The sequence below is a fragment of the Pyrus communis genome, chromosome 15, assembly GCF_041283825.1.
Source record: "Pyrus communis isolate YQ-2024b chromosome 15, ASM4128382v1, whole genome shotgun sequence".
Classification (NCBI taxonomy): Eukaryota; Viridiplantae; Streptophyta; class Magnoliopsida; order Rosales; family Rosaceae; genus Pyrus; species Pyrus communis.
The window spans coordinates 22,774,792-22,795,542 of NC_142579.1; the positions used below are offsets into that span (position 1 = coordinate 22,774,792).

Consider the following 20,751-nt stretch of genomic DNA (forward strand, 5'->3'; position numbering starts at 1 on the left):
AATATTGCATAGAGGTAAGGCTCACCAACACCATAAAACTAATATGATTAGAGATGAGACTCATGAGTGGTTATACAAATATTTGGTAAATGTTGCATTACTTTATATTTTAGAGAGAATTTTGATTGACATCCTTTTTTTCACTTGAGGTCCATAAAATTAGATAGGCCTAAAATGGGGCCCTTTGACCAGGAAATTATGTGGCCTGAATGTGATTGTTGTTTGCAAGAAAGAACATGTCACTTGGACACATAAGGATATGTCATTCCTACTCTTTCTCTGTTGTTCGGCTATTCGCAAAGTTTAATTGGCTTTTAGGCATCTATTAGAATAAACTTGGGGTAAAGACTTAAAATTTGCACAGCTTCATACAAGGAGATTCTTTTTCATCAGTTTTTGGCTAAAAGGCTGTCTTTGGGCTTTCAAAAGGAAGCTTTACTGAACTTGACCGTGGATTTTGTAAACTAATTTAAACTGCAAAAAATGATAATTTGAACTTGGTTGCATATGTAGCACATTCGTTGTAGCAAATGTACACGTTCATCGAGATTAAAATGATGCTGGCATTACCCAGTTTCAGCATTTGCCTCTTCTTCTTCTAGTAACTTCTGTCTTGATGAAGATGATGTGCCTAGGTAAGTATTTTCCCAATCAATTTTTCTTATGCTAATTTGAGGTAACAAAGTTATAAACTGGATTAAATTGTGTTTGGTTTTTTATTTTTGATTTGGTAAAATTGTGTTTGTTTGACATTAGCATAACTTCGTTTACGAGCATCTTTTCTTTACAACCTTCTTGGATAATCATTTCGTTTTTAATTTTTAATTTTTGCTTTTAATTCATTAAATACCCAGGTGGGTCCTAATAATGTAATAAATGTAGACAAGTTCTCTTGGGAAAATGATCCCCTCCGAATCTATTATATGGGAATCCTTGAGATTCTTACATTTCAGCCGTTCATTGTATATCGTAAAACTAGTTTTCATCAAGTACTTTTTATGTTTAATTTAAAATAGGGTAAATTATACTTTACCACCTCAGCTTTAAGGTCTATTGCAATCTCATACAATATTTTCAAAACATTTCACTTTCATATTTTATTTCAATATAATACATCTGTTACATTTTTCATCTATTAACCCATTGATCCGTTCCATATTTGTGCCACGTGTTTACCCTATTTAAAAAAAAAATAAAAAATAAAAAACCTGAAACCCAGAAACCCAATTCCCCCGACCAACCTCCCTCTCCTCCGCTCTCTTCACCTCCCCTCTCATCCAAAAACCCACCCCACCCCCACCTCCCCTGCAACCCCCAAACAACCCTCCCTCCCTTCTCTCTCAACAGCGACGGCGTCCTCTCCCGGTCGGAGCTCCGCAAAGCCTTCGAGTCCCTCTTCGGCATCGACATGGGCACCCCGCTGGAGCAGCTGACGCAGCTGTACGACTCCATATTTGACAAGTTCGACAGCGACCATAGTGGGACGGTGGATCTGGAAGAGTTCAGGGATGAGGTGAAGAAGATTATGTTGGCCATCGCTTTTTAGCCACCACCTCTCATCCGACCCCAACGCCATCAAAGCCTCCAGCAAGCCTTTTTCTTCTTCTTCATCAATCTCTCTGGGTTGCTCGACCAGGTAATTTCAAATTTACCTCTATTTTTTTAATTTTTTTTTTCTCGTTTAGGAATTTGGGATTTTGATTCGATGAAATTACTCAAATTTACGGGGAGGGATATTGAACTTGAGTGCAAAGAGAGTATGAACTTCCAGCATACAGCTAGAATTTTTGGGCAACAATCCTACTATGAATTCGAGATCACTGGAAAAGAGACTTTCCTTGCACGCCTGCATTTCTTCCTTTTCTCTTCCTCCTTAAGTAATCCGGCCGTAGCTGTTTTTGATGTTTCGGCTTTTCAAGCAGTTTTTGATGTATCAAATTCTGAGTTCAAACTTTGAGTAATGTCTCTGCTAAGAATAGTAGCCAGTCTCCTATGACAGAGGAGTTCTTTCTCGGCAGTGACCCTGGCTTGTTAAAAATATATTTGACTCCTCAAGCATCATCTTTTACTCCTCAACCTTGAGAATTACAGCCGTAGTTTCCCTTTAGTTCTGCATACAACTTAAAAGGGTAAATGTTGACGGGCAGGAAGTCACCGGATAGTGACAGAAGATGGAGAAACTGGGACAATGTGTCTAGCAAACCTACTGAGGTCAAAGAAGTGAAAACCCGGACAAGGTGTTTTCCTACCGACATTAAAAGACCAGGTGAACCTGGTAATGTAGTATTAAACCTGTATTCAAGTGGCAACTTTGGTGGTTTAGATTCCCCTTTCTACTCTGATTTCGTGGTGAATTCAGATGAGTGTGAACTCATTAACGTCAGTGTAGGTGCTAGGACAGAGTCTATAATAGAACAGCCTTTCAAAATGGACTGAAAATGTTGGAAATAATGGAGGGATCAGCTCCGATATCAAATGTCAAAGAGTACAAATGTTGCTGTTGTGGTGGGAGATAATGGTGGGTTCAATTGTGGTTGGTTTAGTGAGACGGTTGAGAAATGTCTGCGAAAGATACTCGCGATAGGCCTACAATGGGGCATATGCTGTGGGACTTGGTTTAGTGACCATCCACATCACTATCCACTTGACAAGCTCTGACACTTGGCTTGGGCTTACATGAACGTGTATCGTAGTTTGCATGATTTGTAAACGACAACAATGTGGTGTCAAAGCTTGACGCGGTGAATACGCATGTGCTTGGTGTGATAATACAAACATTCTTCCCATAACTTATTACTTTATTAGCATGGCGTGATTGTAAATATTCTCAATTTTGCACCTTTGCATGTATTTACTCTTGGCTTGGGCTTTGAGACGTTTTTAGGCTTACATGTGATATTTTTTGCTTTAACAGTACCCAAATAGGTACTTTAGCCAAAACGGTCTCTAAAATTGGCATAACTCTTCACTTTGGTCTCTGAGATTTGAAATCGATAGAAGTGGTCTCTAAGTTTGTCTACCATTAATTATTTTGGTCATTTCATAAAAATCTCTATTAAAGAAGGACAAAAATGACAAAAAAAATGCCCCTCACTTTAATAATCAATGGGCCAAAATGATTTGACAAAATTTGAGAGTATTTTTGTCTTTTTCGTCTTATTTAGCTTACATTTTTTTCACGGAATGACCATAATGATTGACGGTGGACAAATTCAGATACCACTTTTATCGATTTTAAATCTTATGAATTAAAGTGAGAAGTTCTACCAATCTCAAGGACCATTTTGGCTAAAACATCAACCTAAATATTGTTTGGTTATAAATTTTAAAAATACTACTCTTACCACATATTTGTACCATCTTTCTAAGAGCGTTTTCACCGGTTGGTGGAAGGCAAGGGTCAAGGCAACAATGTTGCCCTCCAACCCAAAAAAACCTTCTCCAGCAGTCCATAAAATCAGGGGAAGTCGTGGACCAAGTCTTGCCAGCCCAGATGCCAACCTTCTTAAGTCCGACCTACTACCTTCGGACAAGCTAACATTAGCATGACGTCATGCTGATGCCAGAGCATATTTTAATTTTTTGATGTCAAGTTACACACACCTAGAAGGAGAATGGCCCGACAACCACTGCAGCAGTGGCCCCGCTGCAACAGATATCACAAAACCCTTCAATGGATGGCTAATGTGACGAGTTATGGGCTGTTGGATTTCCAACAGTCAGAGGATCTCGATCGTTGGATTTCCCACCGTAAAAAATAAAAAAAAAATATTATTGTTAAGCCACGTGGCGCAATCTGGTGCGTCCAATTTCAGTTGGCTAAGAATAATCTACATTAAAAAAAATCAGGAAAAATAGGAAAAAATTATTAAAATTATGAATGATTTTTTATATTGTTGTTTCAGTTTCGTAGTTGGGTATATGATTAAGGGAGTTTTCACCAAATTTTAAATTAATTATGTTTGTCGTAATTCTATTCTTTTGTCTTATATTTAAAATAATTTAGTAGAATTAAAAACTTGTTTTTTTTTTTTTCAAAGCGTAAAAAAAAAAAAAAAAAAATATATATATATATATATATATATATATATATATATATATATATATATATGTACTGCCCTTATCCTTTTTAAACCGGTGGAGGTGCACAAGGGCAAGTACTATTCAGAGTGGTTAGTAAGGGCAACGTACATGCCCTTGCTCTTGCCTTCCACCAACTGGTGGAGAAGCTCTAATAGATTTGAGACCCACATTTGCTTGTGAGCCCTATCTCTAGTAGAGAGATGGTACATATAATAATACAAATATGTGGCAAATGGAGCATTACATTTTTAATTTAGAGTTTTTTTTTTTTAAAAAAATAAAAAAGTAAAAAGGAGGACAACAGGTGGCAAGCCACGGTTATCCATCCATTTCGAGCCCGGAGATGCTATAGGGAATTTCAACCTGTCCGTGTCTACAGTCAAGCAGACTTACCAGCTCGGAACATTGAACCCAAGAGAGAATTTTGATTGACATCTTTTTTTTTTTTTTTTACTTGAGGTTGAGGCATACCTCACCAGGAAATTACGTTGAAATGGGCCCACATGTTGAAGTGGCCCAAATTTGTTTGTTGTTTGCAAGAAACGACATGTCAATTGGACTCATGAGGGTATGTCGTCCTACTCTCTCTTTTATTTGGCTAAAGAGACTATATTCACACACTTCAAATTACTTCTTCCATAGCCTTTTAAATTTTTATTATCTTCTACTCACCACTATTACTTGATGGAAAAATATTAAAAAAATAAGAGTGAGAAATAATTTGGGATGTGAGAATATAAAATTGGCTATTCGAAAAGTTCAGTTGGCATTTAGGCACCTACCAGAATAAACTAGGGGTCTTGAATTGAAATTTGCACAGCTTCGCAAAAAGGGGGAATTCTTTTTCATCAGTTTCAGGCTAAAGGGCTATCGTTGGGATTTCAAAAGGTCGCTTTACTGAACTTGATAGTGTATTTTGTAAACTAATTTAAACTGCAAAAATGAAAATTCGAATTGGTTGCATATGGTAGCACATTCGTTGTAACCAATGTATGTTTACATCAAAGATTAAAAGCTTTAGCCTTCTTACCCTGTTATGCCTTTTTTTCTCCTTTATTTACCTTGTGAAGTTGGCATTGCCCAATTTCAGCATTTGCGTCTTCTTCTTCTAGTAGCTTCTGTCTTGAGGAAGATGATGTGCCCAAGCGAGTATTTTCCCAATCAATTTTTCTTATGCAAATTTGAGATAATAAAGTTATATACTGGATTAAGTTGTGTGTTCTGTTGGTTTGGCATTAGCGTAACTTCATTTACGAGCATTTTTCTTTACAAACCCGTTGAATAACCATTTTGTTTTCAACTTTTATTTTTTTGTTTTTGTATTCTCTTCTAATTTATTAAATATCTAGGTAGAGTCCTAATATTGTAGTAAATGTAGTCAAGTTCTTTGTTCTCATCCAAATGCAAAAGGACAGTAAGAAGCAGTCACCAAACTTGATGCTAGTGGAAGATGCATCAGTCAATTATGTAGTTGTCCTTCACAAGAAACAAATAAAATATCCTCTCCTGTTTATCTACAGCCTATCAAATATAAAGGGTATTTCCAAGAATCTACCATTATTTTCCCTTGATTTTTCAAGTGGTTGGCATTTCAACTTCAAAGTCCACCACTTGTTCTGTTCCAAGTCTTCCTACTTCAATAATTTACATGGTCACTCAGATACAACTCCATAGCCTAAACACTTGCAAAATTCAGCAACTCCATCAAATTTTCATGGAAAATCTTCGTATCCGTAAAACCCCTCTCCCTCTATTTTCTGTGATTGTTTTTCTCCTCCATCTCTCATCCCTTCACTTTCCCTCGTTGGCTTATGAGCCCCCTGATAAGTACTTCATCAACTGTGGGTCAAATGCTAATGCCACCCTCAATAGCCGTGTCTTCATTGCAGATCGTTTCTTCCACGCGAAGGCGAGCAACGGTATCCATGGCGGCAACCAGTCGAATCTTAACCTTACAGCAAGAATTTTCAGGCAAGAATCCTACTATGAGTTCGACATCACTGAAAACGGTACTTATTTTGTACGTTTGCATTTCTTGGCTTTCGCCTCTTCCTCAAGTAATCTCTCCGCTGCTCTTTTTGATGTTTCGGCTTTTCCTAATATTTCGAATCCCGGATTCATGCTGTTGAAGAATTTCACTGCTAAGAATAGTAATAGCAATTCTACGATAAAGGAGTTCTTTCTGGGCATTGTTCCTGGCTCATTTAGGATATACTTTACGCCTCGTGGATCGTCTTTTGCATTTGTAAATGCCATTGAAGTCTTCCGTGCCCCTGCAAATTTCAGCCCTAAGAATTACACAAGTAGTTCCCCTTTAGTTCTACATACAATTTACAGGGTGAATGTTGGGGGCCAAGAACTCAGACCAGATGAGGACACACTATGGCGAAACTGGGATCCTGATGACCTTTATTTGTCAAATTCAAACTCTGCAAAGGAAGCCGCATCCTCAAAGAGGCCTGAGTACCAGGTGTATGAAAAGGATGGTTTTGTTGCTGCTGCTAATGATTTTATTGCCCCAGATTTAGTTTACGAGAATGCCAAGGTAATGGACAATAGTAGTAGCAGCCCGTCCACTTTGTTCAACATAACCTGGTCGTTTAATGTGCGCAGGAATGCTAAACATCTCGTCCGGGCACACTTTTGTGACGTTGTTGGCGGAACTGTTGCCGTCATTGTTTTTAACTTGTATTCAAATGGAAACTTCACTAAGAAGGTCGGTAGATCCGATTCCATGTATGGCAACCTATTGCCTTACTACTATGATTTTGTGGTGGAGTCTAAGGAGTCTGAACTCATTAGCATCAGCATAGGTCCTAACGCAAAAGAAACTCCCACTAACAATTCCTTTCTAAACGGACTGGAAATGTTGGAAATAATGGAGGAAATAACGCAGAAGAAACTCCCACTAACAATTCCAATTCCAAATATGAAAGAGTCCAAGAGCATAAATGTCGCTGTTGTGGTTGGTTCGGTTCTTGGAGGTCTGTCCCTTATCTGCATTTTGGTTGTCAGGTTCTTGTTCGGTTTGAAATACAGAAAGGCAAAGCATGTTGAAACTTCGGAATGGTCACCAATGCCTGCATTTGGAGGAGGGAGTACCCACAGCAGGTTCACCGAGGGAACGATTACTGGCTCCCCTATGACTTATCTAAATCTTGGGTTGAAGATATCTTGTGCTCAACTTCAGCAAGCAACGAACAACTTCGACACAAAATTTCTGATAGGCGAGGGTGGATTTGGGAACGTCTATAGAGGAACTCTATCAGACGGCAGAATTGTAGCTGTCAAGCGAGGTAAGCGACATGAACATAGTTCAGGTCAAGGGCTTCCAGAGTTTGAAACAGAGATAATGGTTTTGTCCAGGATTTGGCATCGCCATCTTGTCTCCTTAATTGGGTACTGTGATGAAAGGTCTGAGATGATATTGGTCTACGAGTTCATGGAAAAAGGGACCTTGAGAGAACATTTATATGAATCAAATTTGCCTCGCTTGACATGGAAGCAAAGACTTGAAATATGCATTGGTGCAGCAAGGGGTCTTAATTACCTCCACAAAGGTGCAGCCGGAGGCATCATTCACCGCGATGTTAAGTCCACCAACATCTTGTTGGATGCAAAATGTGTTGCCAAAGTTGCTGATTTTGGCCTTTCAAGATCTGGTCCACTTGATGAAACCCATGTCATCACAAATGTCAAAGGCACTTTTGGTTACCTAGATCCTCGGTACATAATGACTCAACAGTTGACAGAAAAATCAGATGTTTACTCCTTCGGCGTTGTTCTCCTTGAGGTGTTATGTGCAAGACCTGCTCTGGATAGGAATCTACCAAGAGAGCAAATAAATTTAGCAGAATGGGGAATGAATTGCAAGAAGAACGGATTGCTTGAACAGATTGTTGATTCTTCACTCAATGGTCAGATTGATCCTAGCTCGCTAAGAAAATTTAGCGAGATAGCAGAGAAATGCTTGCAAGATGATGCTTCTGATAGGCCTACAATGGGTGATGTACTGTGGGACTTGGAGTACTCGTTACAGCTCCAGCAAACTGCAAAGCATAGAGAGCCCCACGAGGACAGCACAATCAATGCTTCATCAGAATTCGTATTGCCAAATGTTCAGCGTTTTCCTTCCCATAGCTCTACAGTTAACCAAGATGACATGACCTTTTCCGGGGTGGATGAATCGGACACGGCAGGAAACGAAGTATTCTCACAACTGAAGATTGGTGATGCCAGATAAATCTATGCAGCTTGTGAGGTATGAAAGTTAACCTTGTTCAAGTATCTATAGATTGAATAGCTATAAGTTCAGGTATGCCTTGTTAAGTTTAGTCTTATCTTTGATAATTGTACTCCTCACATACATTAGGGAAATTACAAAAATAATGTACAATTAATATGTCGGAGGTCATCGAATACATTCTTTTGTTTATAATTGAGATTTTTTTAAGGCTTAAATGTCAAATTAGGACATAAAAATAGAATCCAAAGTCCCAACAATATAATTCTCACTCTTTCAAATGTAAAGAACTAAAGAAAGAAAGATGCAGAATATCTCAAAATATGTCATTTCCTACAACATATAACAAACCCGAATTTAAAGAACTTAGGAGATTAGTAGTTGGTCTGGATTTAATTGATAGAACACGTAAGTGTAATGGAAAAAAATTATACACCTTGCGATGGGCATCAGAATTAACTATAAGATATAATCAAAATTTACCTTAATCTGAAGGCGCAAAGCTTTATATAATACCTAGGCCTGCAAAGGAAAGTAATCCCAAACCACGTAAGCACACATCACGAAAAACCCAAACTTAGAAAGCTACAAAAAGGTCTACGCATGGACATGCAGATGGGAATAAGAAAAAGAGATTTGGTACAACTATCAAGCCCCAAACCATTACAGTGGATGTTTACAAATTTAACATGCAGCCCCTGTTCAATAATTAACACTCAAAACTTAATGTTTCGCATGTTCCAGATTTAATGTAGTATCGAAAAGTTAGTGCAATATCTTTAATTTGGCAACTCAACATAACAAAGTCAAATACAATTGAGGAAATAAAGATATGCAGAGATGTACTTACATTGAGAGAGCGGAGCAATCCGATACCTGCACTTACAGAGTCAAATCTCCTCTTCTTAGAATTAAGATTTACTGCACCCAAAAAATCAATGACCTCATGCCACGTTGCATATAAACATATATGCAAATATAATTTAAACTCGTATGTACAAAAGGGTTCACAACACCAAACTCCAAAATGAGATACAATACCATTTGGCATCTATTGTCATGCCCTGGTCCCCAGATACTCCATGCAATTAACCTAATCACAAGTACAAACCATCACTAAAAGGCATGAGTACACACAATACTAAAAGACCAATTCCATCCTTTAAGCAAATTACTTTTATACATGTGGAGTAATTTGGCATTGTACGTTTTCTTAAAAAGAATTTGCAAACAGTATTTCAAAGAGTGAAAGGCTAACGACCAACACCTCAATCCAAAAAAGGGTTTTGCATGATATTCAGTCATATGGTGAACATCATATAGCCAATTCTACTTTTAAACCAAAACAGGCATGAACTATGTAGATATACATGTTAAATATATATCATTTTGAGCTATGAGAGATCTAATTCCCTTAAAGAGATCTAGTACCATAATTTTGAACTGCGAGAAAGGCGGTAGCAGCAGCCTCCTTCCAAGTCAATCCCAACGCAAAGGCAGCTGGAAAACAAACCACCTTACAACAATAGTGGCACTAGAATACTCTATAATGCTCCCATCTCTGCTACTCAAAGTTATATTAGCCTGTCCCGTACTACTAGTAGGTAATTACATCAAACTAGGCCAGTATCCATTTCATCCGGTGTCAGCTGCTCCTCAGAGAAGAGAGCCACTATTCCATATACTTTGTGCTCTCTGCACCCAAAGCAAAATGCAGAGAACAAGTCAGCACTGGATGTTCATTTCAATTTCGAAAAGCATTTTGCTAGTAAGGTACATTTTTCTCTTGCACATGACTAGAACGCAATTGCATCTGAACAAGAAAGCTGGATAACAATTACCACAAACAAATGTCCGCTCAAACCCAAATTTCTTAAAGTAATTTGAACAAAGCAATCAAACTGAAACTTTCCACATTATTTGATCTGTTCTTTTCCAAGACACAACATGATGAACTGAACACAAAACATGAGCTTTCACCGAGAAGTCATGTACCTCGTTACTAGAATATAATTATCCATGACATTCCCAGAAAAAATAATTAGATTAAGTTTTCCGGTTACAAAGATTAGATTTTATTATTATTATTATTCAGAGTAGCCATAACCCTTGGCTTCCCATCGTCTTCCAACAATTTAATTTTCAACACCAGTGTACGCTTGTAATATCCCTCAAATTAATTCAGAAAAGGTCACATATCTCCATAACTTACAGTCTACAAAACTAGAATTACCAACATTTTACAAAATAGGTTACTTTATCATCAGTTGATTAATAATCAATTACTTAGTTCTTTCTTTTGGTCAATAACAAACTTTGAACGTACGATAATTGACTATACATATGAAACCCAAAACCTCTGAGACGGATGGATTTACACACCCTCCATGTTTCATGTTATTGACTTGTGTGCAGCCGTGCAGGTATCAAATTTTATGCAACTCCCCTCCAATATAAAAAAGAAAGGCCACCTTTCATCCAAAAACATATCCGAACTTTTAGTATTCTTAAAATTAACCGAAATAGAGTTCATTAATAACAGGAAACCCCCACACTGACCATGAGATGCAACAGCAAATGATAAATTTATTCGAGATACAACAGAAAACATCAAGATAATTTATTCGATCTAATAAGGAAGCTTGACAAAATATCATTGCCGGGAACAAACCCGACGATTCCAACCTTAGGGATCATTTTGGCTAAAAAGTCAACCCAAATATTGCCTGTTTGGTTATGAATTTAAAAATGCTACTCTTACAACATATTTGTAACATCTTTCTAATAGCATCCCCACCAGTTGGTGAAAGGCAAGGGCAAAGGCAACAATATTGTCCTCCAACCCCAAAAAACCCTCTCCACCAATCCATAAAATCAAGGGCAAGTGTTGAGCCAACCACTGCTAGTCCAGATGGCCAACATGACATCATTATGACGTCATGCTTTATGTCAAGCGTGTGTAACACACGCACCCAGGAAGAGAGGGGCCCTACAAAATTATTAGAAATTAGAATGGTTTTTTACATTGTTGTTTCAATTTCTAGTCGGTTATAGGACAAGGGTGTCTTCACCAAATTTTAAATTAATTATGTTTGTTGTAATGCTACACTTTTGCCTTATATTTGAAATAATTTAGTAGAATTAAACACTTGTTTTATTTTCAAAGCGTAAAAAAATAGAAAAATATTTACTGACCTTGCCCTTTTCAAATTGGTGGAGGTGCACAAAGGCAACTACTATTCAGAGTAATTAGTAAGACCTACTTTAACCCTTGGAGTAAAACTCAAATTATAGGTTCTAAACTTATCACAACTTGCTCCAACCCTTAGGAGTTAGGGCAAATACGAGTTTTAACCAAAAACTCATTTCTAGGGCAAATTTAGTCTAGGATTCCTCCCGTGTTAGTGGAGATAGCACACCATGTATGTGTATCTTTTTTAATTTTATATTTATAAATACATTAAATCAAGCGACTAAGATCTAATGTGATTAAATTCAATGACTAAAGTAATAGAGGTAGGGCTCACCAACACATGTAGTAAATATGTGGTAAATATTGCATAGAGGTAAGGCTCACCAACACCATAAAACTAATATGATTAGAGATGAGACTCATGAGTGGTTATACAAATATTTGGTAAATGTTGCATTACTTTATATTTTAGAGAGAATTTTGACTTGAGGTCGATAAAATGAGATAGGCCTAAAATGGGGCCTTTTGGCCAGGAAATTACGTTGAAACGGGTCCACATGTTGAAGTGGCCCGAATAGGATTGTTGTTTGCAAGAAAGAACATGTCACTTGGACACATAAGGATATGTCATTCCTACTCTTTCTCTGTTATTTGGCTATTCGCAAAGTTTAATTGGCTTTTAGGCATCTGTTAGAATAAACTGGGGGTAAAGACTTAAAATTTGCAAAGCTTCATACAAGGAGATTCTTTTTCATCAATTTTTGGCTAAAAGGCTGTCTTTGGGCTTTCAAAAGGCAGTTTTACTGAACTTGACCGTGGATTTTGTAAACTAATTTAAACTGCAAAAAATGATAATTTGAACTTGGTTGCATATGGTAGCACATTCGTTGTAGCAAATGTACACGTTCATCGAGATTAAAATGATGTTGGCATTACCTAGTTTCAGCATTTGCCTCTTCTTCTTCTAGTAACTTCTGTCTTGAGGAAGATGATGTTCCTAGGTAAGTATTTTCCCAACCAATTTTTCTTATGCTAATTTGAGGTAATAAAGTTATAAACTGGATTAAATTGTGTTTGGTTTTTTATTTTTGATTTGGTAAAATTGTGTTTGTTTGACATTAGCATAACTTCATTTACGAGCATCTTTTCTTTACAACCTTCTTGGATAATCATTTTGTTTTTAATTTTTAATTTTTGCTTCTAATTCATTAAATACCCAGGTGGGTCCTAATAATGTAATAAATGTAGACAAGTTCTCTTGGGAAAATGATCCCCTCGACCCCTAACTCGTCGTGGATTCGTCGGAAAAAGCCTCGAAAGCTCTGGCCAAACTTTGAACTTGTCGTTCTCCGTGTTTTTTTCGTCCAAAAACTTCCAACGAATTACTCCAAGCCTCCTTAGGACCTTAAGAAGCTTCATATAAGCTTGAAAAGTCCTAAAAATCAACCAATAAAAAGTTGATGAATAGTACCTAAACCGGAGTTCGTTTTTTCGACGTGAAAACGTTATAGTTCTTACCTGAAATTGGTATGGTTGGACTCGTATTGTCGAAACGAAGAAGATGGTGATTTTATTTTCGTCGATCCGTGAAGTTTTGAAGAATTGGTGTTGTTGCCGTGTGTTTGAGAGTGAGGGAGAGAGAGAGAGAGCTTGACGGGGAGAGAGGAAGAATGAAAAACAGGTTTGAGGAAGTCACGGAAAGGAAAAGAAAAAGGAGAAGAAACGTACAACCCGTGTATGCACAGTGCCCTGTCTTTAATCATTCCACACAATCAAACAAACCATCCAACTTTAATAATGATTTAGGGTAATTAAACACATTTCACACATATGAAAATGTTAATTCGGGTCGGGCTATCACAACCTACCCTCCTTATAGAAATTTCGTCCCCGAAATTTAAACAACAACCACAAAATAACCTGGGATATATCTCTCTCATCCAATCCTCTGTCTCTCCAATAGCTTTTTCCACTTAATGATTTCTTCGTAAGATTTTCACCAATTGCACTGTCTTATTTCTCAGAACTTTCTCTTTCCAATCCAAGATAATCACTGGTTCTTCATCATAAGTCAAATCCAGGCTAATCTCCAAAGGTTGAACCGGAATCACATACAATGGATCTGCAACGTAATGACGGAGCATCAAAGCATGAAATACATTATGCACTTTAGAAACTCTGAAGGCAACTCAAGCCTGTAAGCAACCTCACCAACTCACTCGGTGATCTGATAAGGTCTGATGTACCTAGGGCTCAGCTTACCCTTTTTCCCGAACCTTACTACTCCTTTCCAAGGCGATAGCTTCAAGAATACTTAATCATTAACCTTATATACTCGATCAGTAGCATGCACGTCTGCTAAGCTCTTCTGCCGATCCTGGGCAGCTTTCAAGTTAGACTTAATTACTTGAACATTCTGAGTAGTCTCCTCCACTATCTCAGGGCCCACCAAAACTCTTTCACCGACCTCTGACCAACACAAAGGTGTACGACACGATTTTTCCATATAAAGCTTCATAACAGTGTCATTCCGATATGCTGTACAATAAAGCAATCTCGTACCAAGTGCTTCCTGAAAAGCTGTCCAGAGCTTAGAAGTGAATCTAGGATCTCGATCCGAAACAATACTTACTAGAATTCCATGATACTTCACCACCTTAGTGATAAACAGCTCAGCCCATTTATTCAGAGAATACTTTTCTCTCACTAGAATAAAGTGCGCTGACTTAGTAAATCGATCTACAACCACCCAAACGCCATCATAACCATTTTGTGTACGAGGAAGCTTGTACACAAATCCATAGTGATATTTTCCTATTTCCACTGTGAAACGGGAAGTGGTTGCATTAAACCAAACGGTTTCTTCCTTTTTGTTTTGACCTGCTGACAAATTGTACACCAACTGACATACTCTGCAATTTCTCTTTTCATATCTGGCCAATAGTAAAATGGTCTAATGGTATGCTACATCTTAGTACTTCCGGGATGCATTGCAGAATTTGAACAGTGTACATCGTCAAAATTGCTTTCTTTAATTCCACATCATTAGGCATGTACGTCATATTCTCTTGTATAAACATGCATTCCGATTCTCAAACTTTGGGATCATTCATTTTTCCCCTTCGTTCCTTGCTGCATTAACACTTATCCAATATCAATCAAAGAAGTATCATTAAAGACTTCATGATTACCACTATCTTCTGGGAGTACTAAAATACGTGCATGAGTGAGGAATACTTCAACTGTTGAAACCTTTACTCATAATTATCATCCCACTCAAACTTAACCTCTTTTCTCGTCAATGGCAAGGCAATGACTGAAAAATCTTTCACGAACCGTCCATGATAGCTTGTTAAGCTAGGATAACTCCGAATCCCAATCACGATTCATGGTTGTTCTAAATTCTCAATTTCTGCTACCTTTTAAGAATTCACTTGAATACCTGAAGCAGATATAACATATCTCAAAAATGCTACTTGATTCATCCAACATTGGCATTTGCTAAACTTAGCATACAATCGACGTTCCCTCGATCTTTGCAATACCAATTTAAGATGTTTAGCATACTTTGCTCTAGTCTTATCAATCTTTTCAATAGCAACAACAACAAATCGGTCTAGATATCATTGGAATACTTCATTCATCAAATTCATAAAGTAGTAGATGCATTCGTCACTCCGAATGGCATCACCAAAACTTGAAATGACCTTAACGAGTCCTGAAAGTTATCATAAGGGCATCCTCACCGATAATCTTCAACTAATAATATCCAGACCTCAAGTCAATCTTGGAAAATATACAACCACCTCGAAGCTGATCAAACAACCATCAATGTGAGGTAACGGATAACGGCTTTCAATTGTTACTCGATTTAACTGCTTATAATCAAAGCACAGCCTTAACATCCATTTTCTTTCTCACCAATAAACTGGGGTTCCCCCAACGTAATGTACTAGGTTGAATAAAAACCTTTATCAACCAATTTCCAATTCTCTTAGTCCAAAAGGCATCATTCTATAATATAAGGTTTGTACCTGGAGACAAATCAATAGTAAACTCTACATCTTTGACTGGCGGCAATCCAGGTAAATTCTCAGGGAAAACGTCAGGTAAATGTTTGACTACTCCCACTTCTTCCACACTACTAGAAGTGACATCATTTAGCACCACATGAGATAAGTATCCTTGGCAGCCTTTTGATAGTAATCTCTTTGCTCTCACAGCATAAATAACGGCATGCCTCACTCCACTTTGCATACTTACAAAAGTAATCTCTAGTCATCCAGACCGATGGAAAATAACTGGTTTCCCGTAGTGATCTATCTTGTCACGATTATAAAGTAACCAATCTATGTCTAGAATAACATCAAAATCCACAATCTAATGGAACAAAAGTAGCTGGCATCAATACATACTCTACTATTACTGAGCACTCTGAATAAGTACGATACTAACATAGGATAACCTACCGGTTTACTTGCTTAACGAATCCACAAATAAATTATTAATATTACGGTCTGCAGCCCGCAATACTGATAAATCATCCTTGTCTCGATAAGTAAGCAACAACTCTCGAGGGTGTAATATTACTATTTTGCCACTCATTGGGAAATACATACACACGTCTCAACCGCGTTTATTTACTACTTTCTAGGCAATAACATTAATAACATAAAATTTCTACATTATTACCAAATAGACTCTAGCTAAGTCATTAAGAATAATTATCGTACTCCTAATCAAATCCGAATAATTCTGAGTATCTTGCAGTGATGTGTGGTTAACACATTCCTGGGCTTGTTGTCGTTTCCCACAACCTCTATTAGTGTAAATACTTCGCTCATGTACACCACGGCCTAACTGACCATAATTAATAGATCCAGGAACTTGCTGGATCGGCTCTAGTTGTGGCAAAGAAGACTGCTAGGGCTTCTGTTGGCTTTGGACATAATTTGCAGTTCTATGTCCCATCTATCCACTTGTAAAGCGTCCACTGCTTTCTCGCCTACATTCTCAAAGGTGTCCATTATTGTACCTACATCACAAAAGTACATTTCCTTTACCAAAATCACCTTGTCTCTGAGATCTGGGATTACCAATACATCTATCACTTTGCCTCTGGTCAATGGCATTAAAACCTTTGCCAAAAGAACTAGAATTAGCTTCACTTCTTTTGAAGTTCCGAATCTTTCGAGGTTCTCGAGATGACTGGCCTTTATCCTTGTCATCATTCCTCTAATTCCCATTCCTTTATTCTTCTTCATCATTATCGCTGGACATAATCTCAGAGTCCTTAATTCTTAATAAAATCTCGTAAAACTCCTTGTAATAAGTACAGTAGGTAGTGGTCGCCAAAGAACGCCACTTCTTCTTATTACCCAGCCTAAAACGACGAGACATCTTTGCCGGATTATCAACAACATCCGGATAGTAATAAGGCAAGTCCATAAACTTTCTATAATACTTATTCGTCGTCATCTTTCCTTGTCTCAAATCGCAAACTCTTGCTTATTATCATCCATATATGCCGGAGGAATAAACCTTTTCTTAACCAATTCTTTAAACAATTCTTTTTTTTTTTTTTTTTTTTCAATCAGCTGTTTCCTCCGGTGACATCATATAAGACTCCAGTCTCCACCTGGATGCAACTCAATACTCAGAAACCAGGTAGTCGTCTTGACTTACCTTCAAAAGACAGATTTCCTTAACTTGCATAATCCAAAACGTCTTTTCCAAATGATTAAGTCATCGCTTTGCTCCCTTAGGTTCATCATTTTTCCATAAAGTGATTCAGTTTCAACTTATAAACAATCTCAAAAGGAATCCGTTGACTAAGTGACTGAATCACAATAGTATTAGTTTCCTTTAACTGAGCTATACCGGGGAAGCTAGGCTTATCTGAACGACGTGGCTCTCTACGAGGCGGTAAAGTTCTGACAGAAGACACTAGGAATTTCTTAAGATATACATGACTGCAACCTAGAGCTCTGATACCAACTGACACACCCCGTCCCGAAGGAGGGTATGCTGGCCGTCACGTGAGAGTGACGTAACCATTTACACAGTACAGAAGCTTTAAAGATACAATTTCTAAGATGAAACACCCAAAGGTGAGTCCTAATTTTTGTCCTTTCTGTCAGAACATCGTTGGATTCCTCGTAGCCACCAAGCTCTGATATCTTAAACCTGGAGGGGCGCAAAACAAAGTTGAGTGGGTCAGCAAAACAAACTTATTCAGAACCTTCTTTTCTCTTTAAATATACTAACCCCTCGCCGTAAAACAAGTATAGTTTCCCAGAAAATGAACATATATACGTATGTATAAATATGCCAAACATGCTCAAAGGTATACCAATCATGCTTAAGAATGTGCCATGTAAAAGCCTCATAATGATATGCAAGTGCTCAGGTATAAATCACATCAATATCATAACATCTGGCAGCCGGAGTCACCTAACGTGACCTGTACGGCTGCATATAAAGCTCAAATCTCAAACTCAATAACTGAACAACTGAACCTGCCCACGAGTCGGAACCACCTAAAGTGGTATGTACAACAGGCCTGGGTGTAACGTATATATATACGCTCTAGTGCTACGATCACGTGAAGGCTGTGCGAATAATCGCGGGTCACCTACGAGTCGGAACCACCTAATGTGGTCTGTACGACAGGCCTGTGCACCTAGCTTGGATCCAAGAAGAGCATATGGTGCGGCAGGTGAACATCACGTGAAGGATTGTGCCCTGCTTAGGGCGGGAGCACTAACACCGGGGGTGCAGGTTATGAGCTTTCAATCACATCTCTATCATATCATTCTTCATATCTCAATCATATCTCATGATCGTTATCAGCATAATATCTCAATCGTATCTTAATTATATCTCAATCATATTTCAATCATATCACAATCGTATAATTCATCATATTTCAATCATATCTCAATCATATTCCAATCATATCTCAATCATATTTCATTTGTATTTCCATAGTATTTCAATCGTATTCCAAACGTATTTCATATGTATAACAAATGTATATCAAATGTATGTCAAATGTAGCTTACCTTGGCTTCCTCAGCACCATGCAACAGTATGCATAATTATGGTAATGCACATATTAAAATATGATGCATATATGACAGGATATTTAATTCGTATTTCTTTTAAAAATACGTTTTCTGGAAAATACGTCAAGCATACGTATATATATACTGAAAATAACTGCCCACTTATTGATAAGTAGCCGGTTCGTAACCCTCACACCTAGTTTGGTTACATTTGTCGTCCGTACAAGTTTCACCTATAAAAGAATAATTATAAAATCATCATTTAAACGCACATACACAAACATTCGTCAATAACTTTCTCATACGTTGCTCAATTTGGGTGTATGAATATACCACGGTGATCTACACGACTTCACGAACACGTGACAATTTTTAGAACTCAATTTGGAGCTCTCACGCGCCCTGTATACGCGCTGCCCACGCACGCGTCTTCTTCCTCGCGTCGCCGGACTGGTTTCGCCGGAGGTGGGTGTTTTGCCGGAATTTCTGGGTAAACTTCAAAGTGTCATAACTTCTTCATTTCTTAACCATTTTCGACGTACTTTATATCAAAATGAAGGTATTGAAGAGACAAACATATCCATACCTGCCTCGACCCCTAACTCGCCGTGGATTCGCCGGAAAAAGCCTCGAAAGCTCCGGCCAAACTTTGAACTTGTCGTTCTCCATGTTTTTTTCGTCCAAAAACTTCCAACGAATTACTCCAAGCCTCCTTAGGACCTCAAGAAGCTTCCTATAAGCTTGAAAAGTCCTAAAAATCAACCAATAAAAAGTTGATGAATAGTATCTAAACCGGAGTTCGTCTTTTCGACGTGAAAACGTTATAGTTCTTACCTGAAATTGGTATGGTTGGACTCGTATCGTCGAAACGAAGAAGATGGTGATTTTATTTTCGTCGATCCGTGAAGTTTTGAAGAATTGGTGTTGTTGTCGTGTGTTTGAGAATGAGGGAGAGAGAGAGAGCTTGACGGGGAGAGAGGAAGAATGAAAAACAGGTTTGAGGAAGTCACGGAAAGGAAAAGAAAAAGGAGAAGAAACGTGCAACCCGTGTATGCACAGTGCCCTGTCTTTAATCATTCCACACAATCAAACAAACCGTCCAACTTTAATAAAGATTTAGGGTAATTAAACACATTTCACACATATGAAAATGTTAATTCGGGACGGGCTGTCACATTTACTGACCGTGCCCTTTTCAAACTGGTGGAGGTGCACAAAGGCAACTACTATTCAGAGTAGTTAGTAAGACCTACTTTAACCCTTGGAGTAAAACTCAAATTTTAGGTTCTAAACTTACCACAACTTGCTCCAACCCTTGGGGCAAATACGAGTTTTAACCAAAAACTCATTTCTAGGGAAAATTTAGCCCAGGATTCCTCCCGGGTTAGTGGAGCTAGCTCACCATGTATGTGTATTTTTTTTAGTTTTATATTTATAAACACATTAAATCAAGCGACTATGATCTAATGTGATTAAATTCAATGACTAAAGTAATAGAGGTAGGACTCACCAACACATGTAGTAAATATGTGGTAAATATTGCATAGAGGTAAGACTCACCAACACCATAAAACTAATATGATTAGAGATGAGACTCATGAGTGGTTATACAAATATGTGGTAAATGTTGCATTACTTTATATTTTAGAGAGAATTTTGATTGACATCCTTTTTTTCACTTGAGGTCGATAAAATTAGATAGGCCTAAAATGGGGCCTTTTGGCCAGGAAATTACGTTGAAACGGGTCCACATGTTGAAGTGGCCCGAATAGGATTGTTGTTTGCAAGAAAGAACATGTCACTTGGACACATAAGGATATGTCATTCCTACTCTTTCTCTATTATTTGGCTATTCGCAAAGTTTAATTGGCTTTTAGGCACCTATTAGAATAAACTGGGGGTAAAGACTTAAAATTTGCAAAGCTTCATACAAGGAGATTCTTTTTCATCAGTTTTTGGCTAAAAGGCTGTCTTTGGGCTTTCAAAAGGCAGTTTTACTGAACTTGACCGTGGATTTTGTAAACTAATTTAAACTGCAAAAAATGATAATTTGAACTTGGTTGCATATGGTAGCACATTCGTTGTAGCAAATGTACACGTTCATCGAGATTAAAATGATGTTGGCATTACCTAGTTTCAGCATTTGCCTCTTCTTCTTCTAGTAA

At 37.8% G+C, this 20,751-nt stretch overlaps 3 long non-coding RNA genes and 1 pseudogene across 4 annotated transcripts in view; 2 read left to right on the forward strand and 2 right to left on the reverse strand.

The window, feature by feature from the left end:
* The window catches only part of LOC148690704 (uncharacterized), a 47,638-nt gene extending 37,343 nt beyond the window's left edge, over window positions 1–10,295 (reverse strand). Inside the window, exons 1-2 of the long non-coding RNA XR_015957295.1 lie at window positions 9,758–10,295; window positions 9,177–9,419 (exon numbers count right to left, since the gene is read on the reverse strand). This is a non-coding gene — a long non-coding RNA (uncharacterized LOC148690704). The remainder of the gene's footprint in view (window positions 1–9,176; window positions 9,420–9,757) is intronic.
* Window positions 1,223–2,807, forward strand: LOC148690709 (uncharacterized). The gene is made up of 2 exons (XR_015957297.1): window positions 1,223–1,636; window positions 2,148–2,807. It is a non-coding gene; the product is annotated as an uncharacterized LOC148690709 (long non-coding RNA).
* On the forward strand, window positions 5,513–8,521 carry LOC148690710 (putative receptor-like protein kinase At2g23200 pseudogene; annotated as a pseudogene). Its single transcript, XR_015957284.1, has one exon. The product of XR_015957284.1 is annotated as a putative receptor-like protein kinase At2g23200 pseudogene (transcript).
* Window positions 10,296–18,858: 8,563 nt separating the features above from the next.
* LOC148690711 (uncharacterized) lies at window positions 18,859–19,582 on the reverse strand. The gene is made up of 3 exons (XR_015957296.1): window positions 19,421–19,582; window positions 19,173–19,337; window positions 18,859–19,072 (listed from the first exon to the last, which is right to left on the reverse strand). It is a non-coding gene; the product is annotated as an uncharacterized LOC148690711 (long non-coding RNA).
* Window positions 19,583–20,751: the final 1,169 nt, after the last annotated feature.